This window comes from Lissotriton vulgaris, chromosome 4_1 (genome assembly GCF_964263255.1).
Source record: "Lissotriton vulgaris chromosome 4_1, aLisVul1.2, whole genome shotgun sequence".
NCBI lineage: Eukaryota > Metazoa > Chordata > Amphibia > Caudata > Salamandridae > Lissotriton > Lissotriton vulgaris.
In genome coordinates, this window is record NC_141691.1 from 520781098 (window position 1) to 520799226 (window position 18129).

At 52.0% G+C, this 18129-nt stretch overlaps 25 non-coding genes across 25 annotated transcripts; 17 read left to right on the forward strand and 8 right to left on the reverse strand.

The window, feature by feature from the left end:
* The first annotated feature begins 95 nt into the window (after positions 1-95).
* TRNAE-UUC (transfer RNA glutamic acid (anticodon UUC)) lies at positions 96-167 on the forward strand. Its single transcript has one exon. It is a non-coding gene; the product is annotated as a tRNA-Glu (tRNA).
* Positions 168-785: 618 nt separating this feature from the next.
* TRNAE-CUC (transfer RNA glutamic acid (anticodon CUC)) lies at positions 786-857 on the forward strand. The gene has a single exon. It is a non-coding gene; the product is annotated as a tRNA-Glu (tRNA).
* A 1094-nt stretch (positions 858-1951) lies between these two features.
* On the reverse strand, positions 1952-2034 carry TRNAL-UAA (transfer RNA leucine (anticodon UAA)). Its single transcript has one exon. It is a non-coding gene; the product is annotated as a tRNA-Leu (tRNA).
* Positions 2035-2277: 243 nt separating this feature from the next.
* Positions 2278-2349, forward strand: TRNAE-UUC (transfer RNA glutamic acid (anticodon UUC)). Its single transcript has one exon. It is a non-coding gene; the product is annotated as a tRNA-Glu (tRNA).
* Positions 2350-2967: 618 nt separating this feature from the next.
* TRNAE-CUC (transfer RNA glutamic acid (anticodon CUC)) lies at positions 2968-3039 on the forward strand. The gene has a single exon. It is a non-coding gene; the product is annotated as a tRNA-Glu (tRNA).
* A 1082-nt stretch (positions 3040-4121) lies between these two features.
* On the reverse strand, positions 4122-4204 carry TRNAL-UAA (transfer RNA leucine (anticodon UAA)). The gene has a single exon. It is a non-coding gene; the product is annotated as a tRNA-Leu (tRNA).
* A 243-nt stretch (positions 4205-4447) lies between these two features.
* TRNAE-UUC (transfer RNA glutamic acid (anticodon UUC)) lies at positions 4448-4519 on the forward strand. The gene has a single exon. It is a non-coding gene; the product is annotated as a tRNA-Glu (tRNA).
* A 618-nt stretch (positions 4520-5137) lies between these two features.
* On the forward strand, positions 5138-5209 carry TRNAE-CUC (transfer RNA glutamic acid (anticodon CUC)). The gene has a single exon. It is a non-coding gene; the product is annotated as a tRNA-Glu (tRNA).
* A 1082-nt stretch (positions 5210-6291) lies between these two features.
* On the reverse strand, positions 6292-6374 carry TRNAL-UAA (transfer RNA leucine (anticodon UAA)). Its single transcript has one exon. It is a non-coding gene; the product is annotated as a tRNA-Leu (tRNA).
* A 243-nt stretch (positions 6375-6617) lies between these two features.
* TRNAE-UUC (transfer RNA glutamic acid (anticodon UUC)) lies at positions 6618-6689 on the forward strand. Its single transcript has one exon. It is a non-coding gene; the product is annotated as a tRNA-Glu (tRNA).
* A 618-nt stretch (positions 6690-7307) lies between these two features.
* TRNAE-CUC (transfer RNA glutamic acid (anticodon CUC)) lies at positions 7308-7379 on the forward strand. The gene has a single exon. It is a non-coding gene; the product is annotated as a tRNA-Glu (tRNA).
* Positions 7380-8461: 1082 nt separating this feature from the next.
* On the reverse strand, positions 8462-8544 carry TRNAL-UAA (transfer RNA leucine (anticodon UAA)). Its single transcript has one exon. It is a non-coding gene; the product is annotated as a tRNA-Leu (tRNA).
* A 243-nt stretch (positions 8545-8787) lies between these two features.
* TRNAE-UUC (transfer RNA glutamic acid (anticodon UUC)) lies at positions 8788-8859 on the forward strand. The gene has a single exon. It is a non-coding gene; the product is annotated as a tRNA-Glu (tRNA).
* A 618-nt stretch (positions 8860-9477) lies between these two features.
* TRNAE-CUC (transfer RNA glutamic acid (anticodon CUC)) lies at positions 9478-9549 on the forward strand. Its single transcript has one exon. It is a non-coding gene; the product is annotated as a tRNA-Glu (tRNA).
* Positions 9550-10631: 1082 nt separating this feature from the next.
* TRNAL-UAA (transfer RNA leucine (anticodon UAA)) lies at positions 10632-10714 on the reverse strand. Its single transcript has one exon. It is a non-coding gene; the product is annotated as a tRNA-Leu (tRNA).
* Positions 10715-10957: 243 nt separating this feature from the next.
* Positions 10958-11029, forward strand: TRNAE-UUC (transfer RNA glutamic acid (anticodon UUC)). The gene has a single exon. It is a non-coding gene; the product is annotated as a tRNA-Glu (tRNA).
* Positions 11030-11647: 618 nt separating this feature from the next.
* Positions 11648-11719, forward strand: TRNAE-CUC (transfer RNA glutamic acid (anticodon CUC)). The gene has a single exon. It is a non-coding gene; the product is annotated as a tRNA-Glu (tRNA).
* A 1081-nt stretch (positions 11720-12800) lies between these two features.
* On the reverse strand, positions 12801-12883 carry TRNAL-UAA (transfer RNA leucine (anticodon UAA)). The gene has a single exon. It is a non-coding gene; the product is annotated as a tRNA-Leu (tRNA).
* Positions 12884-13126: 243 nt separating this feature from the next.
* TRNAE-UUC (transfer RNA glutamic acid (anticodon UUC)) lies at positions 13127-13198 on the forward strand. The gene has a single exon. It is a non-coding gene; the product is annotated as a tRNA-Glu (tRNA).
* A 617-nt stretch (positions 13199-13815) lies between these two features.
* TRNAE-CUC (transfer RNA glutamic acid (anticodon CUC)) lies at positions 13816-13887 on the forward strand. Its single transcript has one exon. It is a non-coding gene; the product is annotated as a tRNA-Glu (tRNA).
* Positions 13888-14969: 1082 nt separating this feature from the next.
* TRNAL-UAA (transfer RNA leucine (anticodon UAA)) lies at positions 14970-15052 on the reverse strand. The gene has a single exon. It is a non-coding gene; the product is annotated as a tRNA-Leu (tRNA).
* A 243-nt stretch (positions 15053-15295) lies between these two features.
* On the forward strand, positions 15296-15367 carry TRNAE-UUC (transfer RNA glutamic acid (anticodon UUC)). Its single transcript has one exon. It is a non-coding gene; the product is annotated as a tRNA-Glu (tRNA).
* A 618-nt stretch (positions 15368-15985) lies between these two features.
* TRNAE-CUC (transfer RNA glutamic acid (anticodon CUC)) lies at positions 15986-16057 on the forward strand. The gene has a single exon. It is a non-coding gene; the product is annotated as a tRNA-Glu (tRNA).
* Positions 16058-17139: 1082 nt separating this feature from the next.
* TRNAL-UAA (transfer RNA leucine (anticodon UAA)) lies at positions 17140-17222 on the reverse strand. Its single transcript has one exon. It is a non-coding gene; the product is annotated as a tRNA-Leu (tRNA).
* Positions 17223-17465: 243 nt separating this feature from the next.
* On the forward strand, positions 17466-17537 carry TRNAE-UUC (transfer RNA glutamic acid (anticodon UUC)). Its single transcript has one exon. It is a non-coding gene; the product is annotated as a tRNA-Glu (tRNA).
* Positions 17538-18129: the final 592 nt, after the last annotated feature.

The window sequence follows — 18129 nt, forward strand, 5'->3', positions numbered from 1 at the left end:
CTTTCTCCCACTCGGACTTTACCGTTAATTTTTATATTGGAGTTAGCTTAGTCACAATAAGGGGGTGAGCAAGGCAGGCACACTAGAGCATCTATTCCCTGGTGGTCTAGTGGCTAGGATTCGGCGCTTTCACCGCCGCGGCCCGGGTTCGATTCCCGGTCAGGGAAGATCCCTCTAAAGCATAGATTGCTTAATTTGTCTGTGTATCTTTTTTAAAAGAAGGTCTTTAAAAAGGCACCCCTCCCAATAGATGAAAGCGGAGGAATGGGGCTTGTTCTCCTGTGCCCCAGGTTGCTTTGCCCCCATTGACCTAAGCCACCTTTGTGCGCACGCAGTCCCCCACCCAGTCAGGTGCTCTATGTTGGCGTGAAGTGCAGTACCAGCTCAACAGAAAGGTAAATTGCTGGAAAACCCTGCTGTGATGCATACATCTACTTTGGAGCACTCTTCTCCTTTGCACTCTTGAATGGCTTAAGCGCAATGTATTCTTCCAGCAAGCTGAATAACGAGATAGGTGAGAGAAGGTGTACCAGCTGTCTGTGCGCCATCAGCAGCCACTAGGTGTCCCTCTTGGGTTTTCCCGGGGATCCTGATTGTGCAGGAATTCATTGGTTCAGTAGCAAGGGGGAGAGGATGGCCTGTGCCTGGAAGTGACAGGCAGTCTGGTGGCATCATGAGGACTAAGTTCCGATTCATATTTGCTGTAGAATAAAATATGTTTTCAGCCCCCATGAGCTTTGTCACTCGGAGAGCAGTGTATGAACTTTTGCTGCACGGCTCTGGGCTCCCTGGTGGTCTAGTGGTTAGGATTCGGCGCTCTCACCGCCGCGGCCCGGGTTCGATTCCCGGTCAGGGAAAAGTCCCTCTTCTGACCTTGAAAGCTTTTCCTTCCCGTAGGTCAGGGCTTCTCAAAATGAAGTTGCTTTTCTGACTCACAATTTGCCTAGCATGACGCAGTATCGCTCAAAATATGATTTTCGCAAGGTTCCTTTAGAGCTGCTTCCCATGGTGGGAGGCAAGGCTCTTGAGCAAGTGAGATCCTGTATTCCGAGGCGCGCTTCCTTTTGTAGGCTTCTGACCCCATGGCCTGTGGCAGGTAGTCCTCCTTTGACTGGGCCGCAGGCTTTGTCTCCAAATGGCGTCCTGGACCCACTGCAACCCACCTGTTTGCTAAAACGGAAGTCTGCCTCTGGGTAAGAAAAAGCTGAGCTGCACGTACGGAAAGCGGCAGAGGCCAGAGGCGGGGAGGGTGTGGCAAGGGCTGCCTGATTTGCATAGTGACCTGTTGCATCTTGGGAATGTACAGGCTTTGGAGCTTAACAGGTACTGCAGGTGTCTGCCTGGCCTGAGAGATGCCTGTCTGGTGCTCCCCTCAGGACACACAGGCCTTCCATTCGAGCATGAAGGGTGAGGGACATGGGTCACCCTCATATACAGGGGTGTGGGCATGGGCAGGATAGGTTGTGGGGGACCCGTCAGGGCATTGCCCGTTTGGAAGCCCGTTCGGAAGGCGAGAGGAGGCGGGGCAGGAAACTCTGCTCAATTTCTTTCCCAGAGGCCTGTGGAGAACCCTTTGCACGTTTGAGCCAGCCGGGCCTGCATCAGCAGATCCTGCTCCACTGGGAAGGGAGAGCCTGTAGGCGTAAATCAAAAAAAGGGGAGAAATCTGCAAATTCTAGTGGCAGACCCATGTTGCCCAGGAAGCAATCAGTTTCTCCTGCTCCCTATAGTGGAAAAAGACATAGGAGGTGTATTTCTCTAGGCAGGGGCTCTGTGTAGATGGCACTTCATTGCTCTGGGAAGCATCCATGCTGGTAGAAGAGTAGCAGCAGACTCCACACCTGAGGCTTGAATGGGGACCGTTGGGGAGGGGCAGTGGGAGGCCGAGGAGGGCGGAGGAAAATGCTTTTCAAAAGCATCTGCACGTTCCTACAAACCTGCTGAAAACCCATACCAGGAATGGGGCTCGAACCCATGCGGACAAACGTCCATTGGATCTTAAGTCCAACGCCTTAACCACTCGGCCACCCTGGTGAGACCCAAGGATTTACTTTCTTCAACTCCCTTTTTATGCTTGCTGCTGTAGCACCAGCTGTCCAGCAAGAGGTGATTGCAGAGTTAAAAGGCTTTTGCAGGAGGTTAAAAGTAATTGCTTATAACAAACACACTGTGTGACACCTAACTTTCTCCCACTCGGACCTTACCGTTAATTTTTATATTGGAGTTAGCTTAGTCACAATAAGAGGGTGAGCAAGGCAGGCACACTAGAGCATCTACTCCCTGGTGGTCTAGTGGCTAGGATTCGGCGCTTTCACCGCCGCGGCCCGGGTTCGATTCCCGGTCAGGGAAGATCCCTCTAAAGCATAGATTGCTTAATTTGTCTGTGTATCTTTTTTAAAAGAAGGTCTTTAAAAAGGCACCCCTCCCAATAGATGAAAGCGGAGGAATGGGGCTTGTTCTCCTGTGCCCCAGGTTGCTTTGCCCCCATTGACCTAAGCCACCTTTGTGCGCACGCAGTCCCCCACCCAGTCAGGTGCTCTATGTTGGCGTGAAGTGCAGTACCAGCTCAACAGAAAGGTAAATTGCTGGAAAACCCTGCTGTGATGCATACATCTACTTTGGAGCACTCTTCTCCTTTGCACTCTTGAATCGCTTAAGCGCAATGTATTCTTCCAGCAAGCTGAATAACGAGATAGGTGAGAGAAGGTGTACCAGCTGTCTGTGCGCCATCAGCAGCCACTAGGTGTCCCTCTTGTGTTTTCCCGGGGATCCTGATTGTGCAGGAATTCATCGGTTCAGTAGCAAGGGGGAGAGGATGGCCTGTGCCTGGAAGTGACAGGCAGTCTGGTGGCATCATGAGGATTAAGTTCCGATTCATATTTGCTGTAGAATAAAATATGTTTTCAGCCCCCATGAGCTTTGTCACTCGGAGAGCAGTGTATGAACTTTTGCTGCACGGCTCTGGGCTCCCTGGTGGTCTAGTGGTTAGGATTCGGCGCTCTCACCGCCGCGGCCCGGGTTCGATTCCCGGTCAGGGAAAAGTCCCTCTTCTGACCTTGAAAGCTTTTCCTTCCCGTAGGTCAGGGCTTCTCAAAATGAAGTTGCTTTTCTGACTCACAATTTGCCTAGCATGACGCAGTATCGCTCAAAATATGATTTTCGCAAGGTTCCTTTAGAGCTGCTTCCCATGGTGGGAGGCAAGGCTCTTGAGCAAGTGAGATCCTGTATTCCGAGGCGCGCTTCTTTTTGTAGGCTTCTGACCCCATGGCCTGTGGCAGGTAGTCCTCCTTTGACTGGGCCGCAGGCTTTGTCTCCAAATGGCGTCCTGGACCCACTGCAACCCACCTGTTTGCTAAAACGGAAGTCTGCCTCTGGGTAAGAAAAAGCTGAGCTGCACGTACGGAAAGCGGCAGAGGCCAGAGGCGAGGAGGGTGTGGCAAGGGCTGCCTGATTTGCATAGTGACCTGTTGCATCTTGGGAATGTACAGGCTTTGGAGCTTAACAGGTACTGCAGGTGTCTGCCTGGCCTGAGAGATGCCTGTCTGGTGCTCCCCTCAGGACACACAGGCCTTCCATTTGAGCATGGAGGGTGAGGGACATGGGTCACCCTCATATACAGGGGTGTGGGCATGGGCAGGATAGGTTGTGGGGGACCCGTCAGGGCATTGCCCGTTCGGAAGGCGAGAGGAGGCGGGGCAGGAAACTCTGCTCAATTTCTTTCCCAGAGGCCTGTGGAGAACCCTTTGCACGTTTGAGCCAGCCGGGCCTGCATCAGCAGATCCTGCTCCACTGGGAAGGGAGAGCCTGTAGGCGTAAATCAAAAAAAGGGGAGAAATCTGCAAATTCTAGCGGCAGACCCATGTTGCCCAGGAAGCAATCAGTTTCTCCTGCTCCCTATAGTGGAAAAAGACATAGGAGGTGTATTTCTCTAGGCAGGGGCTCTGTGTAGATGGCACTTCATTGCTCTGGGAAGCATCCATGCTGGTAGAAGAGTAGCAGCAGACTCCACACCTGAGGCTTGAATGGGGACCGTTGGGGAGGGGCAGTGGGAGGCCGAGGAGGGCGGAGGAAAATGCTTTTCAAAAGCATCTGCACATTCCTACAAACCTGCTGAAAACCCATACCAGGAATGGGGCTCAAACCCATGCGGACAAACGTCCATTGGATCTTAAGTCCAACGCCTTAAACACTCGGCCACCCTGGTGAGACCCAAGGATTTACTTTCTTCAACTACCTTTTTATGCTTGCTGCTGTAGCACCAGCTGTCCAGCAAGAGGTGATTGCAGAGTTAAAAGGCTTTTGCAGGAGGTTAAAAGTAATTGCTTATAACAAACACACTGTGTGACACCTAACTTTCTCCCACTCGGACTTTACCGTTAATTTTTATATTGGAGTTAGCTTAGTCACAATAAGGGGGTGAGCAAGGCAGGCACACTAGAGCATCTACTCCCTGGTGGTCTAGTGGCTAGGATTCGGCGCTTTCACCGCCGCGGCCCGGGTTCGATTCCCGGTCAGGGAAGATCCCTCTAAAGCATAGATTGCTTAATTTGTCTGTGTATCTTTTTTAAAAGAAGGTCTTTAAAAAGGCACCCCTCCCAATAGATGAAAGCGGAGGAATGGGGCTTGTTCTCCTGTGCCCCAGGTTGCTTTGCCCCCATTGACCTAAGCCACCTTTGTGCGAACGCAGTCCCCCGCCCAGTCAGGTGCTCTATGTTGGCGTGAAGTGCAGTACCAGCTCAACAGAAAGGTAAATTGCTGGAAAACCCTGCTGTGATGCATACATCTACTTTGGAGCACTCTTCTCCTTTGCACTCTTGAATCGCTTAAGCGCAATGTATTCTTCCAGCAAGCTGAATAACGAGATAGGTGAGAGAAGGTGTACCAGCTGTCTGTGCGCCATCAGCAGCCACTAGGTGTCCCTCTTGTGTTTTCCCGGGGATCCTGATTGTGCAGGAATTCATCGGTTCAGTAGCAAGGGGTAGAGGATGGCCTGTGCCTGGAAGTGACAGGCAGTCTGGTGGCATCATGAGGATTAAGTTCCGATTCATATTTGCTGTAGAATAAAATATGTTTTCAGCCCCCATGAGCTTTGTCACTCGGAGAGCAGTGTATGAACTTTTGCTGCACGGCTCTGGGCTCCCTGGTGGTCTAGTGGTTAGGATTCGGCGCTCTCACCGCCGTGGCCCGGGTTCGATTCCCGGTCAGGGAAAAGTCCCTCTTCTGACCTTGAAAGCTTTTCCTTCCCGTAGGTCAGGGCGTCTCAAAACGAAGTTGCTTTTCTGACTCACAATTTGCCTAGCATGACGCAGTATCGCTCAAAATATGATTTTCGCAAGGTTCCTTTAGAGCTGCTTCCCATGGTGGGAGGCAAGGCTCTTGAGCAAGTGAGATCCTGTATTCCGAGGCGCGCTTCCTTTTGTAGGCTTCTGACCCCATGGCCTGTGGCAGGTAGTCCTCCTTTGACTGGGCCGCAGGCTTTGTCTCCAAATGGCGTCCTGGACCCACTGCAACCCACCTGTTTGCTAAAACGGAAGTCTGCCTCTGGGTAAGAAAAAGCTGAGCTGCACGTACGGAAAGCGGCAGAGGCCAGAGGCGGGGAGGGTGTGGCAAGGGCTGCCTGATTTGCATAGTGACCTGTTGCATCTTGGGAATGTACAGGCTTTGGAGCTTAACAGGTACTGCAGGTGTCTGCCTGGCCTGAGAGATGCCTGTCTGGTGCTCCCCTCAGGACATACAGGCCTTCCATTCGAGCATGGAGGGTGAGGGACATGGGTCACCCTCATATACAGGGGTGTGGGCATGGGCAGGATAGGTTGTGGGGGACCCGTCAGGGCATTGCCCGTTCGGAAGGCGAGAGGAGGCGGGGCAGGAAACTCTGCTCAATTTCTTTCCCAGAGGCCTGTGGAGAACCCTTTGCACGTTTGAGCCAGCCGGGCCTGCATCAGCAGATCCTGCTCCACTGGGAAGGGAGAGCCTGTAGGCGTAAATCAAAAAAAGGGGAGAAATCTGCAAATTCTAGTGGCAGACCCATGTTGCCCAGGAAGCAATCAGTTTCTCCTGCTCCCTATAGTGGAAAAAGACATAGGAGGTGTATTTCTCTAGGCAGGGGCTCTGTGTAGATGGCACTTCATTGCTCTGGGAAGCATCCATGCTGGTAGAAGAGTAGCAGCAGACTCCACACCTGAGGCTTGAATGGGGACCGTTGGGGAGGGGCAGTGGGAGGCCGAGGAGGGCGGAGGAAAATGCTTTTCAAAAGCATCTGCACGTTCCTACAAACCTGCTGAAAACCCATACCAGGAATGGGGCTCGAACCCATGCGGACAAACGTCCATTGGATCTTAAGTCCAACGCCTTAACCACTCGGCCACCCTGGTGAGACCCAAGGATTTACTTTCTTCAACTACCTTTTTATGCTTGCTGCTGTAGCACCAGCTGTCCAGCAAGAGGTGATTGCAGAGTTAAAAGGCTTTTGCAGGAGGTTAAAAGTAATTGCTTATAACAAACACACTGTGTGACACCTAACTTTCTCCCACTCGGACTTTACCGTTAATTTTTATATTGGAGTTAGCTTAGTCACAATAAGGGGGTGAGCAAGGCAGGCACACTAGAGCATCTACTCCCTGGTGGTCTAGTGGCTAGGATTCGGCGCTTTCACCGCCGCGGCCCGGGTTCGATTCCCGGTCAGGGAAGATCCCTCTAAAGCATAGATTGCTTAATTTGTCTGTGTATCTTTTTTAAAAGAAGGTCTTTAAAAAGGCACCCCTCCCAATAGATGAAAGCGGAGGAATGGGGCTTGTTCTCCTGTGCCCCAGGTTGCTTTACCCCCATTGACCTAAGCCACCTTTGTGCGCACGCAGTCCCCCACCCAGTCAGGTGCTCTATGTTGGCGTGAAGTGCAGTACCAGCTCAACAGAAAGGTAAATTGCTGGAAAACCCTGCTGTGATGCATACATCTACTTTGGAGCACTCTTCTCCTTTGCACTCTTGAATGGCTTAAGCGCAATGTATTCTTCCAGCAAGCTGAATAACGAGATAGGTGAGAGAAGGTGTACCAGCTGTCTGTGCGCCATCAGCAGCCACTAGGTGTCCCTCTTGGGTTTTCCCGGGGATCCTGATTGTGCAGGAATTCATCGGTTCAGTAGCAAGGGGGAGAGGATGGCCTGTGCCTGGAAGTGACAGGCAGTCTGGTGGCATCATGAGGATTAAGTTCCGATTCATATTTGCTGTAGAATAAAATATGTTTTCAGCCCCCATGAGCTTTGTCACTCGGAGAGCAGTGTATGAACTTTTGCTGCACGGCTCTGGGCTCCCTGGTGGTCTAGTGGTTAGGATTCGGCGCTCTCACCGCCGCGGCCCGGGTTCGATTCCCGGTCAGGGAAAAGTCCCTCTTCTGACCTTGAAAGCTTTTCCTTCCCGTAGGTCAGGGCGTCTCAAAATGAAGTTGCTTTTCTGACTCACAATTTGCCTAGCATGACGCAGTATCGCTCAAAATATGATTTTCGCAAGGTTCCTTTAGAGCTGCTTCCCATGGTGGGAGGCAAGGCTCTTGAGCAAGTGAGATCCTGTATTCCGAGGCGCGCTTCCTTTTGTAGGCTTCTGACCCCATGGCCTGTGGCAGGTAGTCCTCCTTTGACTGGGCCGCAGGCTTTGTCTCCAAATGGCGTCCTGGACCCACTGCAACCCACCTGTTTGCTAAAACGGAAGTCTGCCTCTGGGTAAGAAAAAGCTGAGCTGCACGTACGGAAAGCGGCAGAGGCCAGAGGCGGGGAGGGTGTGGCAAGGGCTGCCTGATTTGCATAGTGACCTGTTGCATCTTGGGAATGTACAGGCTTTGGAGCTTAACAGGTACTGCAGGTGTCTGCCTGGCCTGAGAGATGCCTGTCTGGTGCTCCCCTCAGGACACACAGGCCTTCCATTCGAGCATGGAGGGCGAGGGACATGGGTCACCCTCATATACAGGGGTGTGGGCATGGGCAGGATAGGTTGTGGGGGACCCGTCAGGGCATTGCCCGTTCGGAAGGCGAGAGGAGGCGGGGCAGGAAACTCTGCTCAATTTCTTTCCCAGAGGCCTGTGGAGAACCCTTTGCACGTTTGAGCCACCCGGGCCTGCATCAGCAGATCCTGCTCCACTGGGAAGGGAGAGCCTGTAGGCGTAAATCAAAAAAAGGGGAGAAATCTGCAAATTCTAGCGGCAGACCCATGTTGCCCAGGAAGCAATCAGTTTCTCCTACTCCCTATAGTGGAAAAAGACATAGGAGGTGTATTTCTCTAGGCAGGGGCTCTGTGTAGATGGCACTTCATTGCTCTGGGAAGCATCCATGCTGGTGGAAGAGTAGCAGCAGACTCCACACCTGAGGCTTGAATGGGGACCGTTGGGGAGGGGCAGTGGGAGGCCGAGGAGGGCGGAGGAAAATGCTTTTCAAAAGCATCTGCACGTTCCTACAAACCTGCTGAAAACCCATACCAGGAATGGGGCTCGAGCCCATGCGGACAAACGTCCATTGGATCTTAAGTCCAACGCCTTAACCACTCGGCCACCCTGGTGAGACCCAAGGATTTACTTTCTTCAACTCCCTTTTTATGCTTGCTGCTGTAGCACCAGCTGTCCAGCAAGAGGTGATTGCAGAGTTAAAAGGCTTTTGCAGGAGGTTAAAAGTAATTGCTTATAACAAACACACTGTGTGACACCTAACTTTCTCCCACTCGGACTTTACCGTTAATTTTTATATTGGAGTTAGCTTAGTCACAATAAGGGGGTGAGCAAGGCAGGCACACTAGAGCATCTACTCCCTGGTGGTCTAGTGGCTAGGATTCGGCGCTTTCACCGCCGCGGCCCGGGTTCGATTCCCGGTCAGGGAAGATCCCTCTAAAGCATAGATTGCTTAATTTGTCTGTGTATCTTTTTTAAAAGAAGGTCTTTAAAAAGGCACCCCTCCCAATAGATGAAAGCGGAGGAATGGGGCTTGTTCTCCTGTGCCCCAGGTTGCTTTGCCCCCATTGACCTAAGCCACCTTTGTGCGCACGCAGTCCCCCACCCAGTCAGGTGCTCTATGTTGGCGTGAAGTGCAGTACCAGCTCAACAGAAAGGTAAATTGCTGGAAAACCCTGCTGTGATGCATACATCTACTTTGGAGCACTCTTCTCCTTTGCACTCTTGAATGGCTTAAGCGCAATGTATTCTTCCAGCAAGCTGAATAACGAGATAGGTGAGAGAAGGTGTACCAGCTGTCTGTGCGCCATCAGCAGCCACTAGGTGTCCCTCTTGGGTTTTCCCGGGGATCCTGATTGTGCAGGAATTCATTGGTTCAGTAGCAAGGGGGAGAGGATGGCCTGTGCCTGGAAGTGACAGGCAGTCTGGTGGCATCATGAGGATTAAGTTCCGATTCATATTTGCTGTAGAATAAAATATGTTTTCAGCCCCCATGAGCTTTGTCACTCGGAGAGCAGTGTATGAACTTTTGCTGCACGGCTCTGGGCTCCCTGGTGGTCTAGTGGTTAGGATTCGGCGCTCTCACCGCCGCGGCCCGGGTTCGATTCCCGGTCAGGGAAAAGTCCCTCTTCTGACCTTGAAAGCTTTTCCTTCCCGTAGGTCAGGGCTTCTCAAAATGAAGTTGCTTTTCTGACTCACAATTTGCCTAGCATGACGCAGTATCGCTCAAAATATGATTTTCGCAAGGTTCCTTTAGAGCTGCTTCCCATGGTGGGAGGCAAGGCTCTTGAGCAAGTGAGATCCTGTATTCCGAGGCGCGCTTCCTTTTGTAGGCTTCTGACCCCATGGCCTGTGGCAGGTAGTCCTCCTTTGACTGGGCCGCAGGCTTTGTCTCCAAATGGCGTCCTGGACCCACTGCAACCCACCTGTTTGCTAAAACGGAAGTCTGCCTCTGGGTAAGAAAAAGCTGAGCTGCACGTACGGAAAGCGGCAGAGGCCAGAGGCGGGGAGGGTGTGGCAAGGGCTGCCTGATTTGCATAGGGACCTGTTGCATCTTGGGAATGTACAGGCTTTGGAGCTTAACAGGTACTGCAGGTGTCTGCCTGGCCTGAGAGATGCCTGTCTGGTGCTCCCCTCAGGACACACAGGCCTTCCATTCGAGCATGGAGGGTGAGGGACATGGGTCACCCTCATATACAGGGGTGTGGGCATGGGCAGGATAGGTTGTGGGGGACCCGTCAGGGCATTGCCCGTTCGGAAGGCGAGAGGAGGCGGGGCAGGAAACTCTGCTCAATTTCTTTCCCAGAGACCTGTGGAGAACCCTTTGCACGTTTGAGCCAGCCGGGCCTGCATCAGCAGATCCTGCTCCACTGGGAAGGGAGAGCCTGTAGGCGTAAATCAAAAAAAGGGGAGAAATCTGCAAATTCTAGTGGCAGACCCATGTTGCCCAGGAAGCAATCAGTTTCTCCTGCTCCCTATAGTGGAAAAAGACATAGGAGGTGTATTTCTCTAGGCAGGGGCTCTGTGTAGATGGCACTTCATTGCTCTGGGAAGCATCCATGCTGGTAGAAGAGTAGCAGCAGACTCCACACCTGAGGCTTGAATGGGGACCGTTGGGGAGGGGCAGTGGGAGGCCGAGGAGGGCGGAGGAAAATGCTTTTCAAAAGCATCTGCACGTTCCTACAAACCTGCTGAAAACCCATACCAGGAATGGGGCTCGAACCCATGCGGACAAACGTCCATTGGATCTTAAGTCCAACGCCTTAACCACTCGGCCACCCTGGTGAGACCCAAGGATTTACTTTCTTCAACTCCCTTTTTATGCTTGCTGCTGTAGCACCAGCTGTCCAGCAAGAGGTGATTGCAGAGTTAAAAGGCTTTTGCAGGAGGTTAAAAGTAATTGCTTATAACAAACACACTGTGTGACACCTAACTTTCTCCCACTCGGACCTTACCGTTAATTTTTATATTGGAGTTAGCTTAGTCACAATAAGGGGGTGAGCAAGGCAGGCACACTAGAGCATCTACTCCCTGGTGGTCTAGTGGCTAGGATTCGGCGCTTTCACCGCCGCGGCCCGGGTTCGATTCCCGGTCAGGGAAGATCCCTCTAAAGCATAGATTGCTTAATTTGTCTGTGTATCTTTTTTAAAAGAAGGTCTTTAAAAAGGCACCCCTCCCAATAGATGAAAGCGGAGGAATGGGGCTTGTTCTCCTGTGCCCCAGGTTGCTTTGCCCCCATTGACCTAAGCCACCTTTGTGCGCACGCAGTCCCCCACCCAGTCAGGTGCTCTATGTTGGCGTGAAGTGCAGTACCAGCTCAACAGAAAGGTAAATTGCTGGAAAACCCTGCTGTGATGCATACATCTACTTTGGAGCACTCTTCTCCTTTGCACTCTTGAATCGCTTAAGCGCAATGTATTCTTCCAGCAAGCTGAATAACGAGATAGGTGAGAGAAGGTGTACCAGCTGTCTGTGCGCCATCAGCAGCCACTAGGTGTCCCTCTTGTGTTTTCCCGGGGATCCTGATTGTGCAGGAATTCATCGGTTCAGTAGCAAGGGGGAGAGGATGGCCTGTGCCTGGAAGTGACAGGCAGTCTGGTGGCATCATGAGGATTAAGTTCCGATTCATATTTGCTGTAGAATAAAATATGTTTTCAGCCCCCATGAGCTTTGTCACTCGGAGAGCAGTGTATGAACTTTTGCTGCACGGCTCTGGGCTCCCTGGTGGTCTAGTGGTTAGGATTCGGCGCTCTCACCGCCGCGGCCCGGGTTCGATTCCCGGTCAGGGAAAAGTCCCTCTTCTGACCTTGAAAGCTTTTCCTTCCCGTAGGTCAGGGCTTCTCAAAATGAAGTTGCTTTTCTGACTCACAATTTGCCTAGCATGACGCAGTATCGCTCAAAATATGATTTTCGCAAGGTTCCTTTAGAGCTGCTTCCCATGGTGGGAGGCAAGGCTCTTGAGCAAGTGAGATCCTGTATTCCGAGGCGCGCTTCTTTTTGTAGGCTTCTGACCCCATGGCCTGTGGCAGGTAGTCTCCTTTGACTGGGCCGCAGGCTTTGTCTCCAAATGGCGTCCTGGACCCACTGCAACCCACCTGTTTGCTAAAACGGAAGTCTGCCTCTGGGTAAGAAAAAGCTGAGCTGCACGTACGGAAAGCGGCAGAGGCCAGAGGCGAGGAGGGTGTGGCAAGGGCTGCCTGATTTGCATAGTGACCTGTTGCATCTTGGGAATGTACAGGCTTTGGAGCTTAACAGGTACTGCAGGTGTCTGCCTGGCCTGAGAGATGCCTGTCTGGTGCTCCCCTCAGGACACACAGGCCTTCCATTCGAGCATGGAGGGTGAGGGACATGGGTCACCCTCATATACAGGGGTGTGGGCATGGGCAGGATAGGTTGTGGGGGACCCGTCAGGGCATTGCCCGTTCGGAAGGCGAGAGGAGGCGGGGCAGGAAACTCTGCTCAATTTCTTTCCCAGAGGCCTGTGGAGAACCCTTTGCACGTTTGAGCCAGCCGGGCCTGCATCAGCAGATCCTGCTCCACTGGGAAGGGAGAGCCTGTAGGCGTAAATCAAAAAAAGGGGAGAAATCTGCAAATTCTAGCGGCAGACCCATGTTGCCCAGGAAGCAATCAGTTTCTCCTGCTCCCTATAGTGGAAAAAGACATAGGAGGTGTATTTCTCTAGGCAGGGGCTCTGTGTAGATGGCACTTCATTGCTCTGGGAAGCATCCATGCTGGTAGAAGAGTAGCAGCAGACTCCACACCTGAGGCTTGAATGGGGACCGTTGGGGAGGGGCAGTGGGAGGCCGAGGAGGGCGGAGGAAAATGCTTTTCAAAAGCATCTGCACATTCCTACAAACCTGCTGAAAACCCATACCAGGAATGGGGCTCAAACCCATGCGGACAAACGTCCATTGGATCTTAAGTCCAACGCCTTAAACACTCGGCCACCCTGGTGAGACCCAAGGATTTACTTTCTTCAACTACCTTTTTATGCTTGCTGCTGTAGCACCAGCTGTCCAGCAAGAGGTGATTGCAGAGTTAAAAGTCTTTTGCAGGAGGTTAAAAGTAATTGCTTATAACAAACACACTGTGTGACACCTAACTTTCTCCCACTCGGACTTTACCGTTAATTTTTATATTGGAGTTAGCTTAGTCACAATAAGGGGGTGAGCAAGGCAGGCACACTAGAGCATCTACTCCCTGGTGGTCTAGTGGCTAGGATTCGGCGCTTTCACCGCCGCGGCCCGGGTTCGATTCCCGGTCAGGGAAGATCCCTCTAAAGCATAGATTGCTTAATTTGTCTGTGTATCTTTTTTAAAAGAAGGTCTTTAAAAGGCACCCCTCCCAATAGATGAAAGCGGAGGAATGGGGCTTGTTCTCCTGTGCCCCAGGTTGCTTTGCCCCCATTGACCTAAGCCACCTTTGTGCGCACGCAGTCCCCCGCCCAGTCAGGTGCTCTATGTTGGCGTGAAGTGCAGTACCAGCTCAACAGAAAGGTAAATTGCTGGAAAACCCTGCTGTGATGCATACATCTACTTTGGAGCACTCTTCTCCTTTGCACTCTTGAATCGCTTAAGCGCAATGTATTCTTCCAGCAAGCTGAATAACGAGATAGGTGAGAGAAGGTGTACCAGCTGTCTGTGCGCCATCAGCAGCCACTAGGTGTCCCTCTTGTGTTTTCCCGGGGATCCTGATTGTGCAGGAATTCATCGGTTCAGTAGCAAGGGGGAGAGGATGGCCTGTGCCTGGAAGTGACAGGCAGTCTGGTGGCATCATGAGGATTAAGTTCCGATTCATATTTGCTGTAGAATAAAATATGTTTTCAGCCCCCATGAGCTTTGTCACTCGGAGAGCAGTGTATGAACTTTTGCTGCACGGCTCTGGGCTCCCTGGTGGTCTAGTGGTTAGGATTCGGCGCTCTCACCGCCGTGGCCCGGGTTCGATTCCCGGTCAGGGAAAAGTCCCTCTTCTGACCTTGAAAGCTTTTCCTTCCCGTAGGTCAGGGCGTCTCAAAACGAAGTTGCTTTTCTGACTCACAATTTGCCTAGCATGACGCAGTATCGCTCAAAATATGATTTTCGCAAGGTTCCTTTAGAGCTGCTTCCCATGGTGGGAGGCAAGGCTCTTGAGCAAGTGAGATCCTGTATTCCGAGGCGCGCTTCCTTTTGTAGGCTTCTGACCCCATGGCCTGTGGCAGGTAGTCCTCCTTTGACTGGGCCGCAGGCTTTGTCTCCAAATGGCGTCCTGGACCCACTGCAACCCACCTGTTTGCTAAAACGGAAGTCTGCCTCTGGGTAAGAAAAAGCTGAGCTGCACGTACGGAAAGCGGCAGAGGCCAGAGGCGGGGAGGGTGTGGCAAGGGCTGCCTGATTTGCATAGTGACCTGTTGCATCTTGGGAATGTACAGGCTTTGGAGCTTAACAGGTACTGCAGGTGTCTGCCTGGCCTGAGAGATGCCTGTCTGGTGCTCCCCTCAGGACACACAGGCCTTCCATTCGAGCATGGAGGGTGAGGGACATGGGTCACCCTCATATACAGGGGTGTGGGCATGGGCAGGATAGGTTGTGGGGGACCCGTCAGGGCATTGCCCGTTCGGAAGGCGAGAGGAGGCGGGGCAGGAAACTCTGCTCAATTTCTTTCCCAGAGGCCTGTGGAGAACCCTTTGCACGTTTGAGCCAGCCGGGCCTGCATCAGCAGATCCTGCTCCACTGGGAAGGGAGAGCCTGTAGGCGTAAATCAAAAAAAGGGGAGAAATCTGCAAATTCTAGTGGCAGACCCATGTTGCCCAGGAAGCAATCAGTTTCTCCTGCTCCCTATAGTGGAAAAAGACATAGGAGGTGTATTTCTCTAGGCAGGGGCTCTGTGTAGATGGCACTTCATTGCTCTGGGAAGCATCCATGCTGGTAGAAGAGTAGCAGCAGACTCCACACCTGAGGCTTGAATGGGGACCGTTGGGGAGGGGCAGTGGGAGGCCGAGGAGGGCGGAGGAAAATGCTTTTCAAAAGCATCTGCACGTTCCTACAAACCTGCTGAAAACCCATACCAGGAATGGGGCTCGAACCCATGCGGACAAACGTCCATTGGATCTTAAGTCCAACGCCTTAACCACTCGGCCACCCTGGTGAGACCCAAGGATTTACTTTCTTCAACTACCTTTTTATGCTTGCTGCTGTAGCACCAGCTGTCCAGCAAGAGGTGATTGCAGAGTTAAAAGGCTTTTGCAGGAGGTTAAAAGTAATTGCTTATAACAAACACACTGTGTGACACCTAACTTTCTCCCACTCGGACTTTACCGTTAATTTTTATATTGGAGTTAGCTTAGTCACAATAAGGGGGTGAGCAAGGCAGGCACACTAGAGCATCTACTCCCTGGTGGTCTAGTGGCTAGGATTCGGCGCTTTCACCGCCGCGGCCCGGGTTCGATTCCCGGTCAGGGAAGATCCCTCTAAAGCATAGATTGCTTAATTTGTCTGTGTATCTTTTTTAAAAGAAGGTCTTTAAAAAGGCACCCCTCCCAATAGATGAAAGCGGAGGAATGGGGCTTGTTCTCCTGTGCCCCAGGTTGCTTTGCCCCCATTGACCTAAGCCACCTTTGTGCGCACGCAGTCCCCCACCCAGTCAGGTGCTCTATGTTGGCGTGAAGTGCAGTACCAGCTCAACAGAAAGGTAAATTGCTGGAAAACCCTGCTGTGATGCATACATCTACTTTGGAGCACTCTTCTCCTTTGCACTCTTGAATGGCTTAAGCGCAATGTATTCTTCCAGCAAGCTGAATAACGAGATAGGTGAGAGAAGGTGTACCAGCTGTCTGTGCGCCATCAGCAGCCACTAGGTGTCCCTCTTGGGTTTTCCCGGGGATCCTGATTGTGCAGGAATTCATTGGTTTAGTAGCAAGGGGGAGAGGATGGCCTGTGCCTGGAAGTGACAGGCAGTCTGGTGGCATCATGAGGATTAAGTTCCGATTCATATTTGCTGTAGAATAAAATATGTTTTCAGCCCCCATGAGCTTTGTCACTCGGAGAGCAGTGTATGAACTTTTGCTGCACGGCTCTGGGCTCCCTGGTGGTCTAGTGGTTAGGATTCGGCGCTCTCACCGCCGCGGCCCGGGTTCGATTCCCGGTCAGGGAAAAGTCCCTCTTCTGACCTTGAAAGCTTTTCCTTCCCGTAGGTCAGGGCTTCTCAAAATGAAGTTGCTTTTCTGACTCACAATTTGCCTAGCATGACGCAGTATCGCTCAAAATATGATTTTCGCAAGGTTCCTTTAGAGCTGCTTCCCATGGTGGGAGGCAAGGCTCTTGAGCAAGTGAGATCCTGTATTCCGAGGCGCGCTTCCTTTTGTAGGCTTCTGACCCCATGGCCTGTGGCAGGTAGTCCTCCTTTGACTGGGCCGCAGGCTTTGTCTCCAAATGGCGTCCTGGACCCACTGCAACCCACCTGTTTGCTAAAACGGAAGTCTGCCTCTGGGTAAGAAAAAGCTGAGCTGCACGTACGGAAAGCGGCAGAGGCCAGAGGCGGGGAGGGTGTGGCAAGGGCTGCCTGATTTGCATAGTGACCTGTTGCATCTTGGGAATGTACAGGCTTTGGAGCTTAACAGGTACTGCAGGTGTCTGCCTGGCCTGAGAGATGCCTGTCTGGTGCTCCCCTCAGGACACACAGGCCTTCCATTCGAGCATGGAGGGTGAGGGACATGGGTCACCCTCATATACAGGGGTGTGGGCATGGGCAGGATAGGTTGTGGGGGACCCGTCAGGGCATTGCCCGTTCGGAAGGCGAGAGGAGGCGGGGCAGGAAACTCTGCTCAATTTCTTTCCCAGAGGCCTGTGGAGAACCCTTTGCACGTTTGAGCCAGCCGGGCCTGCATCAGCAGATCCTACTCCACTGGGAAGGGAGAGCCTGTAGGCGTAAATCAAAAAAAGGGGAGAAATCTGCAAATTCTAGCGGCAGACCCATGTTGCCCAGGAAGCAATCAGTTTCTCCTACTCCCTATAGTGGAAAAAGACATAGGAGGTGTATTTCTCTAGGCAGGGGCTCTGTGTAGATGGCACTTCATTGCTCTGGGAAGCATCCATGCTGGTGGAAGAGTAGCAGCAGACTCCACACCTGAGGCTTGAATGGGGACCGTTGGGGAGGGGCAGTGGGAGGCCGAGGAGGGCGGAGGAAAATGCTTTTCAAAAGCATCTGCACGTTCCTACAAACCTGCTGAAAACCCATACCAGGAATGGGGCTCGAGCCCATGTGGACAAACGTCCATTGGATCTTAAGTCCAACGCCTTAACCACTCGGCCACCCTGGTGAGACCCAAGGATTTACTTTCTTCAACTCCCTTTTTATGCTTGCTGCTGTAGCACCAGCTGTCCAGCAAGAGGTGATTGCAGAGTTAAAAGGCTTTTGCAGGAGGTTAAAAGTAATTGCTTATAACAAACACACTGTGTGACACCTAACTTTCTCCCACTCGGACTTTACCGTTAATTTTTATATTGGAGTTAGCTTAGTCACAATAAGGGGGTGAGCAAGGCAGGCACACTAGAGCATCTACTCCCTGGTGGTCTAGTGGCTAGGATTCGGCGCTTTCACCGCCGCGGCCCGGGTTCGATTCCCGGTCAGGGAAGATCCCTCTAAAGCATAGATTGCTTAATTTGTCTGTGTATCTTTTTTAAAAGAAGGTCTTTAAAAAGGCACCCCTCCCAATAGATGAAAGCGGAGGAATGGGGCTTGTTCTCCTGTGCCCCAGGTTGCTTTGCCCCCATTGACCTAAGCCACCTTTGTGCGCACGCAGTCCCCCACCCAGTCAGGTGCTCTATGTTGGCGTGAAGTGCAGTACCAGCTCAACAGAAAGGTAAATTGCTGGAAAACCCTGCTGTGATGCATACATCTACTTTGGAGCACTCTTCTCCTTTGCACTCTTGAATGGCTTAAGCGCAATGTATTCTTCCAGCAAGCTGAATAACGAGATAGGTGAGAGAAGGTGTACCAGCTGTCTGTGCGCCATCAGCAGCCACTAGGTGTCCCTCTTGGGTTTTCCCGGGGATCCTGATTGTGCAGGAATTCATTGGTTCAGTAGCAAGGGGGAGAGGATGGCCTGTGCCTGGAAGTGACAGGCAGTCTGGTGGCATCATGAGGATTAAGTTCCGATTCATATTTGCTGTAGAATAAAATATGTTTTCAGCCCCCATGAGCTTTGTCACTCGGAGAGCAGTGTA